General features: G+C 40.6%; 1 non-coding gene across 1 annotated transcript; it reads right to left on the minus strand.

Annotated features, from left to right (window-relative positions):
• Positions 1-1,916: 1,916 nt before the first annotated feature.
• On the minus strand, positions 1,917-2,023 carry LOC111916784 (small nucleolar RNA R71). Its single transcript, XR_002858668.1, has one exon. It is a non-coding gene; the product is annotated as a small nucleolar RNA R71 (small nucleolar RNA).
• Between the last annotated feature and the right edge of the window lie 14,061 nt (positions 2,024-16,084).

A 16,084-nucleotide genomic window follows, 5' to 3' on the forward strand; every position in this document is an offset into this window, starting at 1 on the left:
TTTAAGCAATAGCAGGTTAGGTCGCAGCATGGATTCGAGGTTTTTTAGTGCCAAAAATTCATCCGGAAGTGAAAAACGAAAACCTGCAATTGCAAGTTGTGTACATGTGATCACAGGTTGGCCAAAAAGTGCCAAAATAGCATCTAACTTCATTAATAAGGCACGATATGCATTTTCTTCAAAACCTGTGATCGCAGGTTGTCTACATGAGAATGCATGTGCGTCGTTTTTGCTACTAGACGTATAAATAGACCCTGATAGCATTCCAGTAACCTAAGTTGGAGATCCCAGAGGTACCAGACGATGAAAATACGATTTTGGAAGCGTTTCTTCTCTGATTTCAACAATTTCTAAAGATTTGAAGATTGTGGATCATCTCCTTCAAGTAGATTAGTAAGATTAGTTGTTTGATGTCTCTTTTCATTTGTTTTTAACAGATTTTAGCTATGTCTGGCTAAAACCCTAGTTTTCAGTTCTGCAACGACAAGTACCTTTCATGTGATTGATCATTAGATCTAGTTTTTGATTTGTGTTTCTGTCTAGATTCTTTAGTTTTGCTCTTAATGAATGTTTGATTTTGATTCTTGTTAGTCTGATCACCTAGCTAGGGTTTTATCAATCTAGTTAATCAATTAATAGAATCCGTAATTGTTCTAATAAATTGGTAAAAAGTAACAAGTATCCTATTGGTTCCGTTTTGGAATTTAACTCTGATATAAACTGTAAAAATCATATCTTTACGCTTCCGAGCTTGTGAGAAGTATTGGGTATTGCTGGGAATTTTACAAAAAACTTAATGCAACTTTTCTGATCTTAATTAAGAGCTTGTTTAATTAGACAGTAAAAATTTAGGGTTAATTAAAAGAGCTTGTTTTGATTAACTAATTTAGGTAAAAGAGAAATCTCAAATAACCAGGTCAATATTGATTGCATGATTAGGAAAGTCGCAGCAGAGCTGAAACCGTTTTTAATATTGATTTTCGTTTAGTTTAATATTACTGCATTTTTAGTTTTTAGTTTTTAATTACAACCCCCTTTTATATTTTCTGTTTCTTGACTAGATTGTGCCTGATGCAAAAAGGCATTGACCATTAGGCTGTGTCCCTGAGGATTCGAACCTGTTTCCCTATGCTATACTTTTAGTGCAACCAGCAGTGATAATTTATTTGCTTAATACGTGCGTGATAGCGTGTCAACAAATTGGCGCCGTTGCCGGGGACACGGTGCTTTCTAATAATTTTATGCCAAGAAATTTTCGTTTAGGTACACCTTTAGTTTTTTTTATCCAGAAATTGAGTGAACTGCAAGGAAACTGAAGAAAGAACCAAAAAGGAGAAAACAATTAACTGGTTCATCATCATCATCCATACCTCCAGAAACCTCCATGCCACAAGGCACTCCCTTGTGGAACGAATTTGACCCATTTTTTCCCGCAGTAACCCCATCTTCTCCTAAAAACAGCCCTTATAAAACATCTTCCCCACCCTCTTATATCTAATCTGAAACCACAGACTCTTCAGAAATCGAATCTGAAGGATCAACCATGAGTGGAGACGAAGCAGAAAAGACCCTTAGAGAGCGGGCCACTCAATAGGTCAACCATCAGCCTCTTTGCATTACGTTTCTAGAAGCCGAGAACTTCAAACTCAAATCTGGGCTGATTCATCTTCTTCCCACGTTCCACGGACTGGAAAACGAAGACCCACATAAATTCCTCAAGGAATTTAATGTTGTTGGTTCAGGAATGAAGCCACATGCAGTTACTGAAAGACGAGATCAAACTAAGGGCATTCCCCTTTTCACTTCAAGATTCAGTAATGGAATAATTACACGAACTCCCATCCGGTTCCATCACCACTTGGACCGAGCTTGCGAAACTGTTTTTAGAAAAATACTTTCCAAAAACACGATTTTCCAGTCTCAAAAGAGAAATCCTTGGGATCAAACAAGGAAGATGAGAAGCTTTATATACCTAATGGGAGAGATTCAAGAAGTTGTTGGTTCGTTGCCCCCAACATGGAATTAGTGAATACCAGCTCTATAATTGTTTTTGTGAAGGTCTAACACCCATGGAAAGACGCCTTATAAATGCTTCCAGTGGTGGTTATTTGGGTGATATGACACCAACTGAAATCAGAGAGCTGGTCGAAAAGCTAGCAATTGAGTCTAAACATTCTGGAAATGAAGATGAGTGGTATCCAGATCAGCCAATGGGTGTCAAGAAAGTCAGTAATGTTCATCTGGAAGCTCAGATTATGGAGCTCACGAAGGCAGTGTTGCTATTGACTAAAGAAAAAGCTATTGCGAAGAAACCATGTGGAATATGCTTGAAGACGGAACATCCAACTGATATGTGTCCAATTTCGCAAGAGGATGTTGCTCCAGTCAAAGCTGTTGGAGGATACAAACAACATAAGACTTATAATTAACCTCCAAATTTTTATCAGAACAATTATCAGCAAAGGCAACAATTTCAGCCACCACCGGGTTTTCAGCAAACAAACTTTCAGCAGAATTCTCATTACAAGCCCAATTTTCAGAATCGTCAACAACAACATTTTCAGAATTGAAATTTTCAGAATCAGAACACAAATAAGCAACCCAGTAGTTCCAACGTGGCCCTAGAAGATATAGTGAATAGTCTAGACATGAGCACCCAAGCCTTCTTGAACGAAAACAGAGCCAATATCAAAAATCTGGAGCAACAGGTGTCTAAACTTGCCACTTCTATGGGTCGATTGGAATCTCAACGAAAATTACCAGGGCATACAGAAAACAATCCAAAGCACAATGGGAGTGCTATTTCTTTGAGAAGCGGAAAGACATATGAAGGATCAAGCTTATATGAACTAAAAAATAAGGTTGAGGAAGAATTTGAAGAAGTTATGGTTGAAGCTGAAGATGTGGAAGAGACGAAAAAAGGAGTTGAAGCTGAAGAGTATAAAGAGGTTTTGGTTGAAGAAGAAGTTGAAAAAGACAAAGAAAAAAAACTGCAACACTACCCAAGCCAGTTTTGATAGAATACAAGCCGCTACCTCTCTTCCCATCGCGACTGAGGACCACGAAGCACGAAAGAGATGATGAAGATATTATGGAAATTCTTCGCAAGGTTGAGATAAATATCCCACTTTTAGATATTATCCAACATATCCCTCGCTATGCTAAATTTCTGAAAATTTTATGCAACTCAAAGAAAAAAAATGAAATTTAATGATATTGTAAACTTGGCGAAAATATCTCCACTATTTTACAAAAAGGTTTACCTCCAAAGTGCAAGGATCCGGGGATTTTCTCAGTTCCTTGTAAATTGGGGAACCTTGACTTTTGAAAAGCCATGCTTGATCTTGGAGCTTCAGTCAATGTCCTTCCCTATTTTGCTTTTGAAAACTTAAAAATTGAAACTTTGCAAAATACCGGGAAAATTATACAATTGGCTAACCACTCAACAGTACACCCAAAAGGTGTACTAGAGGATGTTCTCGTTCAAGTGGATAATTTGATTTGTTTCGCTGATTTTCACATTTTGGCGTGGGAAACTTGGACACTTATGATGCAAACTCAATTATTTTAGGAAGGCCTTTTATGAAAACAGCCAAAACCAATATTGATGTTTTTGCTGGTACTTCTTCTATAGAGTTTGTGTTAGAACAAAGTTCTATCAGGATCGATTGATTCTAAGTACGCAAACAAGAAAGTACGTAAAGTGAACAAGAATATGGCTTGAATATGTTGAATGATTAATGCTTCAACACCTCAGAAGAGCTCGATTAAAAACATCGACTGTAGAGGTGTTTAGGGTTACAAAACTCAAGCGTAATTAATAAGACGTGTAAAACATAATGCATACATGCATGCATATATATAGTCTAACCCTAAGAGATAATCACGGATGGACAGGCCCAATCCGGATATATACAAAAATCCCTAAGACGCAACACAATAAGCCCCAACAATCTCCCCCTTTGTGTCTTTGGGACCGAGACTTCAACTCTGTTTAGGAACCGAGGGCTTCTTCACCGTTTTGAACACTCTCGGTATGATAGCTAACAGATGGTACTGAAAGGTGATATACCACCGAATCATATCAGTAAAAATTTTCTTATTAGCATCCGAGTTCTGCTTGCGGTCACACCCCAAAATCGAGAACGGCGGAATACGTTCTGGGGTGGAGGACGTCATGTACAATATCATAACAACTGCATAATAGTAAAAACAAGCGACAACAACCATTGCATTTATACAGTAAATTTAATTACAAAGGTGTTCTGTAATGTTCAATAGACACCAAAAGTATAACAAAATAAAAGATGGGTCTTGTATGTGCTCCATCTTCTCTAAAAGCTGCACCAGTACCTGCCTATCTTTGACCTAACGATACAAGTTATTTTAAAAATGAGTATGAGCATAAAGCTGGTGAGTTCATAAGAATTTAGTGTCGTTGTTTGTGTAAAAGAGAGTTTTACGAAAATGTAATATAAAAACTGAAACTAATGTTTGGGAGTAGTAGAAATCCCTAGAAAATCCTATATTTTTCAGAAAGATACATTTTTAATTTAAATACTTTGAGTGTGTAGAATTATTATCAATGAAAACCTTCAGTTATAAAAGTATAGTAATGAATCTCATTTGAGTCACATAGATGAAGAAAAGTTATGCCTGCTGACAGTAGTAGTGGTGAAAACTTCAATTACTAATAGATATTTACTTACTTCGGGATGTTAGCTTAGACATAAGTCTTAGTGTATTAATTTGGATAAAGGGGTAACCCCTCATGTAACCAGACTGAATGATAATAGAGAACCCGATGACCTTCCCGGTCATGCGTAGTGTAGTGATGTAGTGCCACCCCTAGGCCTAGTCGGCTCGGACTGTAGTGAACATTCGGGATGTAATAGTGTCTGCCCCATATAGATCTATACATGTAGTGTTGCCTTCCTTCCGGAAAGCCCTGATCACCTGGTGTAAGTGCGGTCGAGTGTCTTATAGAGGGATAGTGTGTTATACTCTGGATTCGTGTATTCTCTTGTATTATAGTATAGTAGTCTTTTTGTATAGTTCATAGAGTCTTCTCTTATACGTGTATTAACTTGTAATAATAGTAGTTATAGTGAGTATAGTAGTAGTAGAGCTAACGAGTAGTAGTCTTAACTATACCTATTATAGTTAACTAGAGTGTATGGTTTCGTGCCTTTGAATAATAAAGGTATTGTATATGATGAAGACTTTCATATCTAATGTAAATATATATGATATATAACTAAGAAATCAATGATAGTCGAACGGACAACAGATACCCTAAGACCACATCAAACAAGAACAGGAAATAAGGCGAGCTATCGGTCCTATGTCCTTCAAGTCTAACTTATATAAATATATTAGTGTAGATATATTTTAAAAGAAAATTAGTTTAAACAAAGTTTTGAAAGTAGTTTATTAACAATTAAATCTTAAAAATGCATTTGATAAATAATTAAAACAGTTTTATTGGTAAGTAGCTAAAAGTGTGGAAAAATCCCTTTTTGATGATAAATTGTGAATCACATATGATTTCATAATAAAACTTGTAGCATTATACTTGTATCCCCCCCCCCCCTAAAACATGTAAAAATATTTAAAAAGGTTCATTAAGGGGTATGAACTCACCTGCAATAAGTAGATCGAGTGGAAGTGTCGGATGAGCGTTCGGTGTAAAGTGAAGACTTGTACACCCTTTAAGACCCTAGTAACATATGAAGACATATGTTCACAAGTAATTAGTGATTTAAACTCTAATTAAACACATTTCGGCATCCTAATGTGATTAAAAGTTCTATGGTTGAGTGCTAGAAGGCTAATGGGTTGCTAGGATGGAGTTTTAGACCTCACTATGGAGTTTACTCCTGACAAACCCATCCTTGATGAGTTTACGGCTGGGTGACCACATCCCCCATCAGTTTACGGACGTAAACTCATGGGAGGAGTGTAAGTGAGTGTTTTCAAGCCTCTTATGGTTCTAGAAGGGATTCTAAGGAAATATACAAAGCTATAGGGGTGTTTAAAGTTAAAGGAGGGTACTCCCTTGGAGTTTACGGTCCAAGGACCACTCCTTGGGAGTTTATGGCCGTAAACCCCATGGTTTACGGTAGTAAACTCTTGGACACCTTCCATACTTTGATTTTGAGGTCCTAGGCTCATTCCTAACAAGTTCTAGTGAGGGTATAAGGCTTTTTAGGGGGGTAAAGCTTTATTTGGCATGTTTTAGGGGAGTTTACGGTCTAAGCATATGCTTGGGCCGTAAACTCTTGTTTTCCCTTCAAATTTTGTTGTTTGGGTGTTCCAAGTCCGAAATGGTAAGTCCCGAAGTCATATTTTAAGCCTAAATGTGGTTTGAAGGTGTTTTGGGCTTGATTTGCATACTTAGAGGGTGTTTACAGTCTAAGCATATGCTTGTACTGTAAACCCTCTTTAAAGCCCTCAAGCTTGAGGATTTATGGTTCAAACACTTCAAGGTCTAACCCAAAACTAGTTTCTAAGCCTAAAGGAGAGATTTAGGGAATTTTGGCACCATTTTTAGGTGTTTACGGCCTAAGGCGGTCTTAGGCCGTAAACTCCTTGATTTCAGCCTTCATGCATAATTCTTGAGCCATAACAATAAGAAATGATGTTTAGAACAAGTTAGGGTAAGGGAACTTACGTTTTGGAGGCGGAAACTTGCGGTTTTGTGGTGAAATCGGACTTGAGGAGAGAGAGTAGAGAGAGGAAGTGGGTCTAGTGTTGTAAAAGGGTTCTAAGGAGTGTCCACCCACCCTTATATAGGGCTTTGGTGTTGTACCCGGTATACGACTACCCGATACTTATGTTTAACGAGGTTTAAACTTTCTACCCGGTTAAATGGTCGTAATTAAAATAAACTTTTTCCAATAAAATGGAAAGATAATTTACGTGTTTTTATTTATTTTATTACGACGATATTAACATAAAATGAAAATAAAATAAAACATTTATTTATTTGTCGACCCCAAATTAACGAAAATTTTATAAAATAGAATATTCTATTAACGAAAACGGGTTATATTGACGGAATAAATTTTGGGTTGTCACATCATCCCCCCGTTAAGGAAATTCCGTCCCGAAATTTAGAGTTCAAACAGCTAAGTTATTACAGTACTACTAAGCAAAGAGATGGGGATATTTGAGTTTCATTTGATCCTCGCGCTCCCAAGTGAACTCTGGTCCTCGTTTGGCGTTCCATCGAACCTTCACAATTGGGATGTGGCTTTGCTTCGTTCGTTTGAACTACCGGTCCATAATCTCCGCAGGTTCTTCCACGAAGTTGAGGATCTCATTGACTTCGATCTCGTCGAGTGGGATAACGAGAGTCTCATCGGACAGGCATTTCTTCAAGTTTGAGACATGGAAGGTAGGATGTATGTTACTTAGCTCGTGGGGTAGGTTAAGTTTGTAAGCTACGAGGCTGATTCTAGCGAGAATCTCGAAAGGCCCTATGTACCTTGGGTTCAGCTTTCCATGCTTTCCAAAGCGTATCGTGCCCTTCCAGGGTGAGACTTTCAGCAGGACTCGGTCTCCCACCTGGAATTCCAAAGGTTTTATTCGTTTGTCTGTGTAGCTTTTTTGTCGATCCTTAGCGGCTTTTAATCGTTCGCGAATCTGTACAATCTTCTCGGTCGTTTCTCGAATGATCTCCGGACTCGTGAGAGTGCTGTCAGGAACTCGTCCTTTAGCTAACTGAGTGTCACCCACCTCAGCCCAGCACAGAGGGGATCTGCACTTCCGACCGTAGAGGGCTTCAAATGGAGCTGCCTTGATTCTCGTATGATAACTATTGTTGTAGGAAAACTCCACAAGGGGTAAGTGTGTATCCCACGCTTTGCCAAAGTCAATCACACAGGCTCGCAGCATATCCTCTAAGGTTTGGATCATCCTCTCACTTTATCCGTCAGTTTGCGGATGGTAGGCTGTACTCATGTCCAACCTCGTCCCTAATGCTTTTTGCAGTGATTGCCAAAATCTCGAAGTTAACCTACTATCTCTATCAGAGATAATATATACAGGGACATCATGCAGTCGTACTATCTCCTTAATGTATGTTCTTGTGAGTTTCTCCATCTTGTCTGTTTCTTTGATGGGTAGAAAGTGCGCGGCCTTGGTCAATCTGTCGACGATGACCCATATGGTATCCAACCCACCCGTTGTCTTGGGTAGCTTAGTTATGAAATCCATGATGATCCGCTCCCACTTCCACTCCGGTATCTCCGGTTGTTGGAGAAGACCTGATGGCTTCTAGTTTTCGACCTTGACCTTTGCGCAAGCAAGGCACTTACTCACGAAGGTAGCAATCTCTGCTTTCATGTTAGGCCACCAGTATAGCTTTTTGAGATCCGGATACATCTTATCTGAACCTGGTTGAACGGAGTATCGAGTGTTGTGTGCTTCCTTCATGACCAAGTCTCTGAAACCACCGTGGCGCAGAGTCCAGATTCGGTCCATGAGATAATAGGCTCCGTCACCCTTGACCTCTAAGTTCTTGTCCATTCCCTGCAGGGATTCTCCTGCCACATTCTCAGGCTTTAAGGCTTCGAGCTGAGCCTCCTTAATCTGTGTGGATAGATGCAAATGGATAGTCATTGTTAACGACTTGACCCTTCGACCAGAATACTCTTTTCTACTTAGGGTGTCTGCTACTACATTGGCTTTCCCAGGGTGATAACGAATCTCGCAGTCGTAATCGTTGAGTACTTCGACCCACCGTCGTTGTCTCATGTTGAGCTCCTTCTGGTTCAGTATGTGTTGGAGGCTTTTATGATCAGTGTATATTATGCTCTTCGTTCCATACAGTTAATGTCTCCAGATCTTTAGAGCGAATAAAAATGCCCCTAACTCGAGGTCGTGAGTGGTGTAGTTAACCTCATGTGTCTTTAGCTGCCTTGAGGCATAGGCGATGACCTTACCCCGTTGCATCAAGACACAACCGAGCCCTCGATTCGATGCATCGCAGTATACCACAAAATCTTCTGTCCCTTCGGAAAGGGATAATACCGGTGTGGTGCACAGAGCTCGCTTCAGGGTCTGGAATGCCTTTTCCTGTTTCTCTTCCCAGTCAAATGTTACGCCCTTCTGTGTCAACATGGTAAGAGGTTTCACAATCCGAGAGAAGTTCTCAATGAATATGCGGTAGTAGCCAGCGAGGCCTAGAAATTAACGAATTTCTGTAGGCGTCTTCGGTGCTTACCAGTTCTCGATAGCTTTAATTTTGGATGGGTCCAAGTGGATTCCTTCCTCACTAACCACGTGTCCTAAGAATTCAACTCCTCAGATCCAAAATTCGCACTTAGAGAACTTTTCTTATAACTTCCCCAATCGTAGGGTTTCTAAGACTCGTTGTAGATGATTCCTGTGTTCTTCCTCACTCCGAGAGTAGACGAGTATGTCATCATTAAAGACGATGACGAATTGATCTAAGTAAGGACGACACACCCTATTCATCAAGTCCATGAACACTGCGGGTGCGTTAGTCAGTCCAAAGGGCATCACTACGAATTCGTGGTGCCCGTAACGAGTTCGGAAGGCTATCTTCGGAACATCCTCCTCAAGCACTCGTAACTGGTGATACCCGGACCTAAGATCAATCTTGGAAAAGTAATTCGCCCCTTGTAGTTGGTCGAATAGGTTGTCTATACGGGGAAGAGGGTAACGATTTTTGACCGTGAGTTTGTTGAGTTCCCTATAATTGATGCACATACAGAACGATCCGTCCTTCTTCTTCACGAACAATACCGGAGCTCCCTATGGTGAGAAGCTCGGTCTTATAAAGCCCTTGCTGAGCAGCTCGTTAAGTTGGCCGGATAGTTCTTGCATCTCTAGAGGCGCTAAACGATAGGGCAACTTAGCTACGAGGGTAGCTCCTAGGACTAGGTTGATTCTGAACTCAACCTGACGTTTGGGAGGTAAACCTGGAAGCTCTTCTGGAAAGACATCAGGGAAATCGCATACAACAGGGATGTCTTTTGGATCTCTCGCTTTCTTGCTTGTGTCGACGACGTGTACAAGGAAGGCGTGATATTCCTTACGCAAGTATTTATGGGCTTGAATACTTGAGATGATACGAAGGCTCGTACCGGGTTTGTCTCTGTAGATCAACAGAGTTTTGTGATTTGGTGGATTCAGGCGAATGGATTTGTCGAAGCATAGAATATCAACGCGATGAAGAGTCAATCAGTCCATGCCAACAATGACATCGAAACTCTTGATCGAAACTGGTATGAGATCGATTGGGAATGAATGATCGTCTAACATGAGGGTACAACCTATGTAAATTTTGTTAGAGCTTTCAGTCTTTCCGTTAGCCATTTCTACGACGAATGTTTCTTTTAGTGGTTGCGGGGATTGCTTAAGTAAATGTTTAAAGTTTTGGTTTATGAAGCTTCTTTCTGCACCACTATCGAATAAGACATACGCATAAGAGTTGTTAAGAAGGAACGTACCCGTGACTACTGCGGGATCCGCTACTGCTTCGTTGTGGCCGATAGTGAGTAGTCTTCCTGTTCCTCCCACATTCCCAGCCTTCGGACAATTTTTCTTGAAATGGCCAGCTTCACCGCAGCCATAGCAGTTCTGGCTCACTTCCGAACTGGGGACTTGAGAGATAGGTTTGGGTTGGGATCTGAAAAACCGGACGGTATGCCCTTTCCAGCTGCAGATGGTGCATTGCAATTCACGGCAGGGGCCGTTGTGATGGAAGGGGCATGTGGGGCACTTTGGCAGGTTCCCAACATAAGGTTTTGCTGGTATCGGGGTAGCAGGAGTGGTGGCAGCATGGACAACCACGATTTGTTGGTCCTTAGAGGAGGTTTAAGTTTTCTTGCCCTTCTTCTAATCCCAACGCTTCCTCTTTTTGTCAGTTGATTTGGGTGGTGCAGTGGCAGTTGTGATTGCTGTTGCTGGAGTGGAAGGAGTTCATGATCAATCAACCTATGGGCCAACTCCTTGGCGCTGTCAAAGGTTGCAAGATGGGAAGATAGAACATTTCCTTTGGATCTCTCACTTTCTTGCTTGTGTCGACGACGTGTACAAGGAAGGCGTGATATTCCTTACGCAAGTATTTATGGGCTTGAATACTTGAGATGATACGAAGGCTCGTACCAGGTTTGTCTCTGTAGATCAACAGAGTTTTGTGATTCGGTGGATTCAGGCGAATGGATTTGTCGAAGCATAGAATATCAGCGCGATGAAGAGTCAACCAGTCCATGCCAACAATGACATCGAAACTCTTGATCGAAACTGGCATGAGATCGATTGGGAATGAATGATCGTCTAACATGAGGGTACAACCTATGTAAATTTTGTTAGAGCTTTCGGTCTTTCCGTTAGCCATTTCTACGACGAATATTTATTTTAATGGTTGCGGGGATTGCTTAAGTAAATGTTTAAAGTTTTTGTTTATGAAGCTTCTTTCTGCACCACTATCGAATAAGACATACGCATAAGAGTTGTTAAGAAGGAACGTACCCGTGACTACTGCGGGATCCGCTACTGCTTCGTTGTGGCCGATAGCGAGTAGTCTTCCTGTTCCTCCCGCATTCCCAGTCTTCGGACAATTTTTCTTGAAATGGCCAGCTTCACCGCATCCATAGCAGTTCTGGCTCACTTCCGAACTGGGGACTTGAGAGATAGGTTTGGGTTGGGATCTGAAAAACCGGATGGTATGCCCTTTCCAGCTGCAGATGGTGCATTGCAATTCACGGCAGGGGCCGTTGTGATGGAAGGGGCACGTGGGGCACTTGGGCAGGTTCCCAACATAAGTTTTTGCTGGTATCGGGGTAGCAGGAGTGGTGGCAGCATGGACAACCACGATTTGTTGGTCCTTAGAGGAGGTTTAAGTTTTCTTGCCCTACTTCTAATCCCAACACTTCCTCTTTTTGTCAGTTGATTTGGCTGGTGCAGTGGCAGTTGTGATTGCTGTTGCTGGAGTGGAAGGAGTTTCATGATCAATCAACCTATGGGCCAACTCCTTGGCGCTATCAAAGGTTGCAAGATGGGAAGATAGAACATTTCCTTGATTCGAGGGCACTAAACCCCAGATGTATCCTTCAATTTTCTTGCTCTCAAAAGGAATCATGTTAGGGCACATAGCTACCAGGTCGCAGAACCTGGCCGTATAAGCCACTATGTATGTTCCCTTTATCTTGAGGTTCCAAAGTTCCTCTTCAAGCTTCTGTACCTCCCCTCTAGGGCAGTACTCCTTTCTCAGTAGGTCCTTCAGTGTATCCCATCCCATGGCATTGGCTGTTACAAGAGAGACTAAACTGATGTGGCCATTCCACCATGTCAGGGCCCTTTCAGTGAAGGTGGCAGCAACGAACTTGATTTTGCTTTCTTCGAGGCATGAGCACATTTCAAAAACAGCTTCGGCTCTTTCGATCCATTAGGAGAGAGCATGGATTCCTCCGGTCCCATTGAAAAATGTGGGCTTACATTTCATGAAGTCTTTGTAAGTACACCCCTGTGTACGAGAGGGGATTTCACCATGTCTGGAGTTGGTGGCCATTCCGGCTCCACTAGCATCACCAGAATTCATTTGGGCCATGGATGCCATCACAGCTATGGGCACAGCTGTTTGAAACAACACTGGATCGAATTGCGGAGGAGGAGGTGGTGGAGGTGGAGTTTAAGTCGCTGGTCTGCCTCTGTTTGGGTGCTTGCGTGGAGGCATCATTTACTGAAAGTTAATAGGGATGATGACAATAGTAAGAGTGAATTGCAAATATGATAAGAGTGTTTCATGGACTAAATCAACATAGTCCAAAAATCAGAGAGAGAGTCATAGCAATAGGGTAGTTAACTGCCAATTTACTGGTATTAGTGATGTAATACAAGTTCAGGAAAGGTGACCTAACAGTAGGTCTTACATCAAACCATAAGGAAAATGTTGGGAGTCTAGGGGCCTAATTAGAGTACTTTCAAAGTTAGGAATGTTTACACACAAGTGCTCTACTGCGCATAGAAAACAAAAGGCTAGTCCTTAAACAAAAGAGCGAGATGTTTCGACATCTTCTACTGGCGACGGGTCCCCATTGGGCGAACCCTCAGATCAGCTAGTTGGCGCATAACTTCCTGAAGATGTCGTTCATGAGCCCTCTGATGTGCTCGTAGTTCCCTAACTTCGGCTCGGGATGCAGCTAACTGTTGCTGCAGAGCCTCGTTGGTCCTCCTTGTCCTATCCATAGCTTCTTCAAGTCGGCGGATGCGAACAGTGTTGAGATTTGAATTGGCATCCACTTCTACAACTCGGCCAATGGCTGCTTGACCTTGCTCGACGTTCCTGGCAATCCTTCGGACCATGATAGGCAGAACTTGGTCCGTTGATCCTCCCTCACTTATGTTGTAGAAGCTTCGGTCTCCATTATAAGGTAAGGGCTGACCCTGCTCCTCGCTCCATCGATTCAAGGTTATTGGCCACATGGGATTGGGACCTTGAAATGTCGGATGGGGGTTGGGGTTTGGAGCTACAGGGGGTAGGTTGTTAACTTCTTGCTCAAAGCTGGAGCTATCCGAGAAGCCTTCTGCATGGTGATCATCCAAAGGGATCGGGTGATCATCTTCTGCCTCCTCATCGAGCCATCCTCCGTTGCCTTGGTTTGGATAATACGGATCGTCGGGGTAGTGGAAGCCAGCCATGCTATCTACGCGAGAATGGGGAGAGAATGGTTAATAGACGTACTTATCTAGGATACTTATGAGGTGGATCGTTATTGGTCGACCCAATACTTGCGTAGTGCATACCAATTACATGTAACCGAAGCAAGATAGTCCTTCGAATAAGCAACCCTAACTTCAGATCCCCAATCAAACAAGAACAGGAAATGAAGCAAAGGTCACAGATTCAAAGTCTATTTTGCCCTAGTCACATGTAACCGTAGTGTATCCACTTAGCAACTATTGTCCTACCAGTAACGACCCTTTTAGTTATCACATATGTAGTTAGTAGAGTGCAGAATACTCCTATAGTATTCTTGTTCTAACGTTCTTGTGGTAGTGTTGGTAAGTTCTTAGACTTTTTGCAACACCACAATCACTCTTAGGCACATGCTAGTAACTCATGGAAAAATGTAGTTGATCAGGCTACATCCATCCAGATGTGACTATTTGTCTCTAAGCTTAATTGTGTTGTTCAACAATCTTAATACTTTTGTTCTATTCTAGTATGATACCGACCCTTTCGTAGTGGTGAGTGTATATATATATATATACTTAATTAAATATTTTAGTATTTAGAAGTATATATTCTTGGTAAGAGTGTTTTAGTACTGAAGTGTTTATAGTTCGTATATCTTTTATAGGTTGATATACTTGATTTACTATAAACAATGCACTGATACCAATCTGTCACACCCCAAAACCGAGAATGGTGGAATACGTTATGGGGTAGAGGACGTCATGTACAGTATCATAACAATTGCATAATAGTAAGATCAAGCGACAACAACCATTGCATTTAAATAGTAAATTTAATTACAAACGTGTTCTGTAAAGTTTAATAGACACCAAAAGTATAACAAAATAAAAGATGGGTCTTGTATGTGCTCCATCTTCTCCAAAAGCTGCACCTGTACGTGTCTATTTTTGACGTGAGGATACAAGTTATTTTTGAAAACGAGTATCAGCATAAAGCTGGTGAGTTCATAAGAATTTAGTGTCGTTGTTTGTGTAAAAGAGAGTTTTACGAACATGTAATATAAAAACTGAAACTAATGTTTGGGACTAGTAGAAATCCCCAGAAAATCCTATATTTTCCAGAAAGATACATTTGTAAGTTAAATCCTTTGAGTGTGGAGAAGTATTATCATTGAAAACCATCAGTTATAAAAGTACAGTAATGAATCTCATTTGAGTAACATAGATGAAGAAAATTTATGCCTGCTGACAGTAGTAGTGGTGAAAACTTCAATTAGTAATAAATATTTACTTAATTCGGGATGTTATCTTAGACTTAAGTCTTAGTGTATTAATTTGGATAAAGGGGTAACCCCTCATGTAACCAGACTGAATGATAATAGAGAACCCGATGACCTTCCCGGTCATGCGTAGTGTAGTGATGTAGTGCCACCCCTGGGCCTAGTCGGCTTGGACTGTAGTTAACAGTCGGGATGTAATAGTGTTTTCCCCGTATAGATCTATACATGTAGTGTTTCCTTCCTTCCGGAAAGCCCTGGTCACAAGGTGTAACCGCGGTAGAGTGTCTTATAGAGGGATAGTGTGTTATACTCTGGATTCGTGTATTCTCTTGTATTATAGTATAGTAGTCTTTTTGTATAGTTCATAGAGTGTTCTCTTATAAGTGTATTAACTTTTAATAATAGCAGTTATAGTGAGTATAGTAGTAGTAGAGGTAACGAGTAGTAGTCTTAACTATACCTATTATAGTTAACTAGAGTGTATGGTTTCGTGCGTTTGAATAACAAAGGTATTGTATATGATGGAGACTTTCATATCTAACACAAATATATATGATATATAACTAAGAATCAACGGCAGTTGGACGCACAACAGATACCCTAAGACCACATCAAAGAAGAACATGAAATAAGGCGAGCTATCGGTCCTATGTCCTTCAAGTCTAACTTATATAAATATATTAGTGTAGATATATTTTAAAAGAAAAGTAGTTTAAACACAGTTTTGAAAATAGTTTATCAACAATTAAATCTTAAAAATGCATTTGATAATTAATTAAAACAGTTTTATTGGTAAGTAGCTAAAAGTGTGGAAAAATCCTTTTTTGATGATAAATTGTGAATCACATATGATTTCATAATAAAACTTGTAGCATTATACTTGTATCCCCCCCTAAAAAATGTAAAAACATTTAAAAAGGTTCATTAAGGGGTATGAACTCACCTGCAATGAGTAGATCGGGTGGAAGTGTCGGATGAGCGTTTGGTGTCAAGTGAAGACTTGTACACCCTTTAAGACCCTAGTAACATATGAAGACATATGTTTACAAGTAATTAGTGATTTAAAATCTAATTAAACACATTTCGGCAACCTAATGTGATTAAAAGTTCTATGGTTGAGTGCTAGAAGGCTA

The sequence above is a fragment of the Lactuca sativa genome, chromosome 2, assembly GCF_002870075.4.
Source record: "Lactuca sativa cultivar Salinas chromosome 2, Lsat_Salinas_v11, whole genome shotgun sequence".
Taxonomy (NCBI): Eukaryota; Viridiplantae; Streptophyta; class Magnoliopsida; order Asterales; family Asteraceae; genus Lactuca; species Lactuca sativa.